This window comes from Molothrus aeneus, chromosome 1 (genome assembly GCF_037042795.1).
Source record: "Molothrus aeneus isolate 106 chromosome 1, BPBGC_Maene_1.0, whole genome shotgun sequence".
NCBI classification, from domain to species: domain Eukaryota; kingdom Metazoa; phylum Chordata; class Aves; order Passeriformes; family Icteridae; genus Molothrus; species Molothrus aeneus.
In genome coordinates this window covers 41,969,122-41,975,080 of record NC_089646.1, presented here as the reverse complement: position 1 = coordinate 41,975,080, position 5,959 = coordinate 41,969,122, and the positions used below count along the sequence as shown (strand labels likewise).

General features: G+C 38.9%; 1 long non-coding RNA gene across 1 annotated transcript; it reads right to left on the bottom strand.

Annotated features, from left to right (window-relative positions):
* Positions 1-505: 505 nt before the first annotated feature.
* On the bottom strand, positions 506-2,760 carry LOC136571216 (uncharacterized). The gene is made up of 3 exons (XR_010785691.1): positions 2,619-2,760; positions 852-1,024; positions 506-689 (listed from the first exon to the last, which is right to left on the bottom strand). It is a non-coding gene; the product is annotated as an uncharacterized lncRNA (long non-coding RNA).
* Between the last annotated feature and the right edge of the window lie 3,199 nt (positions 2,761-5,959).

Genomic DNA, 5,959 nt, shown 5'->3' with positions numbered 1-5,959 from the left:
CTCCATGGGCTTCTTGGAACGTGTATCTTGGCTCAGGCTCTGTGGAGCCTTCGTGCCCTTTACACTCTGACTAGGAAAAGAAGTATACTCTGATTAGGTCAAAATATGCAATTTGGTGAAGCCTTTCAATGTAAATGTTTTAGACACTGGTGACTTTTTAATTTAAGATGGCAGAAGAAATGTGGCAGAGTTTTGCAAACATGAACTGCAGGTCATCATAACACGATGCCTGTCACTTGACATGATAAGATATACAGATAGCATCTTTTTTCTTTTGTTTTTCTTTTTTTTTTTAATGAAAAAAAGAGACCATTAATACACACTCAAACCACTGAACACAACTCCTTAATCATGAAACAAGGAATTTTATACTTCTTGGCAAAACCTTTTTTTTTTTTTTTTTGATGACATTAACAGGATTATGGGCTTTTTTGTGTTCCTATTTTATCTCTTTCTTTTATATAAGAGTTGATATTTAAAGGTACAGAACACACCTGTGCACTGGTCTGTCTGGAGGCCTGCTTCAACTGGCTTGCAAGTAAAAAACGCTTTATCTGATTGTTCAGCACTGCCAAGGTTCCTTCCAATGCCAGAGCTGCTTTGCCATGCCCCTGTTGCTGTTTGTGAGGATCCATTGTAACTGCATCGATTTTCCTCTCTGAGAGATTCCTGTCTTTTCAGTTTTCCACCTAGAAGATCAGTAAGTAAAAGTGAGGAAATGTGGGGCTAAAATTCATGCTGCTATCAAAATTAACACTAATTTCAGTGTTTCAATTTCCATTTTGTTTGAGCCATTCACATCACTTTCCCTTTGAGAGCCAGTTTATTTTACACTAGATGTATATTCTTACCATGTTTCCAGGATGTTATTCACTGGTCTCAGTGTTCATGCATAATTCTAAAACTCTTTATTTATACCCTAAACTCTTGAGGGTCAGTGTTGGTTTTCTTTCAGCTATCAGAATCAGAGCAGTAAATTTCATTGCTTTTGGTCTGCACATCTGTTGTTTGAGCATCCCAGCTCCTGTAGGGGAGAAAAAAAAGTAGAATAAAAACACAGATAGGAAACCAATTGTTTTCTGCTTCAGCTCTATTAATAAACTGTACACTTTCAATGACTGTTGTAGAGGTCTAGTATCATGATTAATTCAACAAGAACTGGAGGGCTACACTTGTGGGCAATTTCTCTGAACACTGGCTGCCACTCTGACTTCCCTAGTTAGCTTATTTTTCTCCAGCAAACATATTCAAAGAATGAGTTTCACTAAAAAATGGGTGAACACTCCAGAAGCTTTTCTGTATCTGATATTCCTGGAAGCAAATTTCATTCTTTAACTTGACAACATAATACTTGACATTTTGAATGTTAATTGTGAGGCTCTAATTTTTTTGTTTTGCATCCTTGCACTGAGGGCTAGAACTGGAAAGCCTTCAGGGACCAGCTAAGCCTAGCTAGATTTTTTTACATGTAGATAGCATCAGAAACAGAATAATTGAATGCTGCTGCTTGAACAATCAACCTTTTATTACAGAACTACCAAGAGAGAATAAGGTGGCCCATTTTCTTTATTTTAAATTAACCTTTCAAGGGAAGGATCGGCAAGGCTTTTAAACACCAGTCAAGATTGCAGCCTCTTATTTATCAACTGCTATAAGGAAGTAAAGTCTGATTAGGAAAAAAATATGCAATTTGGTGAATGCAAATGTTTTAGTAAAAGCAGAATAGTGGATAAAGGTATTGTCAGGTTTCTCAGTAAAGGGATTATTCCTGAATGTCTCATTATCTAATTAACAGAGTCTTCCATTTAAGCTGGTTTTGTTCTCAAATCCTGAGGTATCAACATTTTTAACATTACTGATCAAGCTCTCTAGAACTACTTTCTTAGCAACAATCTGGCCAGCTGGAAGTGCTAATTAAAGTAGACTCACAGGCCCAAGGAGTGGAGCTGACTGGAATTTCCTGAACTGTTTTTCTGATTTTGAAATAGAGCTTCCCTTCCCCCTTCCCAAATCCTAGAATTTTCAAATGTGAAACTCATTCAGACTATTTTTTAGGTAAGTAAAACACGTTAACATATAAAAGATGAGTGAGATTTTTCAGTGGTTATCAGCAGGTTTCACCCCAAACAAAAAATTTACTATATTTATACCACCTGAGTGAGCTAAGAAAGCTAAGGAAACTTAATCTGAAGAGAGCAAGAAAGGAACTGTACTTTCCATAAAACCCAGGTCTCACACAAGGAATGGGGATTTATGTCAGATGTCCAGGACAAATATTCTCACCCTTGACATCCTACTGTGCAAATAATCTGAGGATGAGTTATTTTTAGTTAGCATTAAATCAAGAAATGATTGAAAATTTCCTATTGGCTTTTCAGAATTAGCAAAGTGTAGGCTTTGAGCTACAAAAGTACTCAAGTAAATAATTTATAACATATTTTACCCTTCGGCAGTTTACAACCATATGGAAAAGCTGATTTATACTAACCCAAACCAGAAATACTTGATTTGTACTTTGGTAGTAACATGTGCCATAGGCACATGATCAATCAGGGCAAATGTCTCTGTGTAGGAATCCATATTTCACAAAGAAAAGATGGTTTTCATGACTGAGATACCTGGATTTTCCAATGCTGCTGCAACAAAGAGAGAATAGGTGAGATGCTCATATTTTCAAAACATCCATTATTTGGCAAATCCATAGAGAATCCTTTTTTGTACATGGGGTCACTGAACATGAAGCTTGTTTTGTTTTGCAGCTTGGGCACCTAAAATTAAAGAACATAAAATCAATACCAATTGAAACAATAATCAAAGTAATGACAGTGCATGAGATTTTATCAGCAGGTGTTTGTTACTACCCTAATGCTGGAAAAGGCAGGACTTAGCTGTATATGTTCTGTACTCCTCTTATCACAAATATTTCTTTCTTTACATGAAGTTTACTTGAATTATATGCACAAAGTCCTGACTGTAGACACACAGTCATTTTACCTGCCAGAAAGCTGTCTTACAACATATTTTGCCATACAGATAATTAACTCTGTGCTGGGAACAGCAACATACTGACTTTTAGATTTTATTTTTCAGTTTTGAAACCCATGACACTAAGTAAACTGTGTGGTGATAGAGATTGTGCTAAGAAAAGAAAGCACAGAGTACATAAGCCTTGTATTTTCTTTGCATTAGGCTTTCACCAGCTGTTTTATCTGCTCTGGTAATCTAAAGATCTCTCCCAGCCCTGCAACACAGCTATGTCACAGATATTGTACTGAGGAAAAATTGCTTACTTCTTTCAGAGCTGGCTTGTACTTAGAACACACTGTCCCTGCACACTGAATATATGTGCTTAACTTCAGGGCAGAGAGCACATCTACTCAACTTAAAAAGAGTTTGTAGTGAGTAGTGTGAAGTCCACGTACAAATCTTCTCAGAACAGGAGTTGTGGTTTTCATATTTAGGGGCCTCAGCTCTGTAGTGCACCTGCAAGAGATGTCTGCATTTCATTTCCCAGGCTGCTTCCCAGCTGCTCTCAGCTGTCCTGCTCTCCAGTGAGCCTGCAAGCACAGCTCCAAGCACAGCTGCTGGCTGTGCCTTCTCACACCTGCAAATCAGAGGCCACTCCAATACTCAGGAGTGTCTGGTGTCATGTTGTGTGAGGAAGGAGCTGATTCTGCCCCTGAGCACGTCCAGGCAGGCTGTCCCTGAGGCACACTCATAAATACTTTCATTAGGGTCAGCAGTCCGCCACAGACCTTTAAATATTATTATGGAGCAAACGCATACTAGTGATTACATCATTGAGAATATAAACAACTTTCACTGAAGACATGTGCATTTTCTACCTGCTAAGGGTGGTGCTTGCCTAAGTGTTTATGTAAATCACGGCAGGTAATGTTTATATAGCAACCACGCCCAGTGCAAAACAGCTGGAGGAAAATACCACCTTCAACAATTGTCAATGCCATATTTGTTTTTAGATAATTAATGAAAGACTGTATAATTCTACCGTGGTTTCATCACAGCACCATCCAAGTTTAAGGAGAGAGTTCACAGCCAACTCAGTTTGCTTGAAGGCTTAAAAAAATATTAAACAGTCAGCTATGTTGCTCTGCTTTGGTTAATACAACACCATGACAGAGGCCTGAGACTTAAAGCGTCCCTTATCTCAAATTATGAGGAGGCCACTTGAGCTTGCTGTGTGTGTATATACACTGAGAGAAGACATGGATGGCAGGTAAAAACCTAACCAAATACTATGGCTAAAAGCTGACACTAGACAAATTCAGACTGAAAACAAATTGGTTTTGTTGTTGGGGCTTTTTGATTGTATTTTTTTTCACATAGCATGATTAGCTATTTGAAGGATTTCTTAAATAAAACATTAAACTCTCCATCATTTTATATCTATAATTCCAAGCTATAGGTTTATTTGAAATGTACCCTTTACCAGACTTACATTGACAAATTTGGTGGTCTTTATTATACAGAACATGACAAGAGATGACCCAAATGATTTGAGAAACCACAGAAATTAATTCCAATTATTTCCATAAAGTGCCAGTCTTGTTAACGCTCTAGTCACCCAGCTGTACAGTACACATGCAGTACCAATGCCTGACACATCTCCTGGAGTGGCAGCAGAATAAAGGATCTAATGAATCTTGCTCTGTCTGGACAATGAAAACTGGTGATGAAACTGCTGTACAGGGAGAACATACTGCAAGGTTTAAGAGTGGAAAAATTCTCATCCAGAGAAAGTTAAAAAGCCAGTGGGCTGACTGCAGGACCTGCAGAGAAAGGGGCCAGCTGACTGGGGTGAGGTGCCAGAGTGTACATGCTCTGTCATAGGGGGCTGAAGTGCAGGAGAAGAGAACTGAGCCTGGCAGGGCACTGACCTAAATCTTGGGGAACACAACAGTGGAAGGAGAAGACATAGGAGTGCAGGCAGATGTTTTACTGCTCCTCATCCTGGTTGGCACAGCCTTTCTGTTAGTATGGAGTATAGACTTTTGACATCTATCTATTAACAGGAGAGGAAAATGTTAACAGAGGACACGGTACACCACGTAGTGGCCTGAAATCTGCAAGCAGCTGAGCAATATAGCATTGGTATTTTCAAATCAGCACTTTATCTCTGCATTCAGACAAGTGTCAAACGACTTCTGTGCAACAAAGAACAAAATGACCCTGATGTTTGTATTTACAGAGCAGTCTTAGCCCTGAAACAAAACAAAAGCAAATAAACAATTCTCCCTAGTACAAAACACAGTCAAGTTCAATTCAAAGCAGGACACAGAGGTGCAGGCACCAGTGTTTTAGGACATACAGGATACTGCTCATGACTGTCAAATCATTGGATGCTTTCAGAGCATTACTGTTACAGATATGCAAAGAACCAGCATGCAAAGCTCCTGATACCTGGTAGGACTTGTGTCAGTGCATGAAAAAAACCCCTGCAGTGATGCAAGGCACTTAATGAATCCTCCAGTTCTAGCTTCCAAAAATCCTTTGCAAGAGAAGCGGGAGTTTGAAGAAACAGGGGAGAGAAAAATGTTTCTGTTATGACTGCATGTATTTATGGGGAACAGAGTGTGTTTTCTGCTGCTGGCCTAATAAAACCTGCTGGGATTTTTAAATGAATCAGAAAGACAAATTTAGTTAAATTTCTCAATTCATTTAGTTTTCTACAAAAATTGCAGGCTTTGGGCTGTGTGAGAACAGTGCATGATGTGAGACTATAGGACTCAGGGTGGACGATGGGCTGCCTTTTGCAGGGATTGGGATTTCCTCAGAACAAAGGCTTATTCCATTTACGCCATGTCTTGAGAAAGCTTATCCTGTCAAGTCATTTATCACCCTGCTAACTAGCTACTGAGAATGGATAATGCTTCTTCCCTAGATCAGTGAGGGAAAAGAGAATTTTAGAAGAAAGGAAGGTTTTCATTTGGGGATTTTA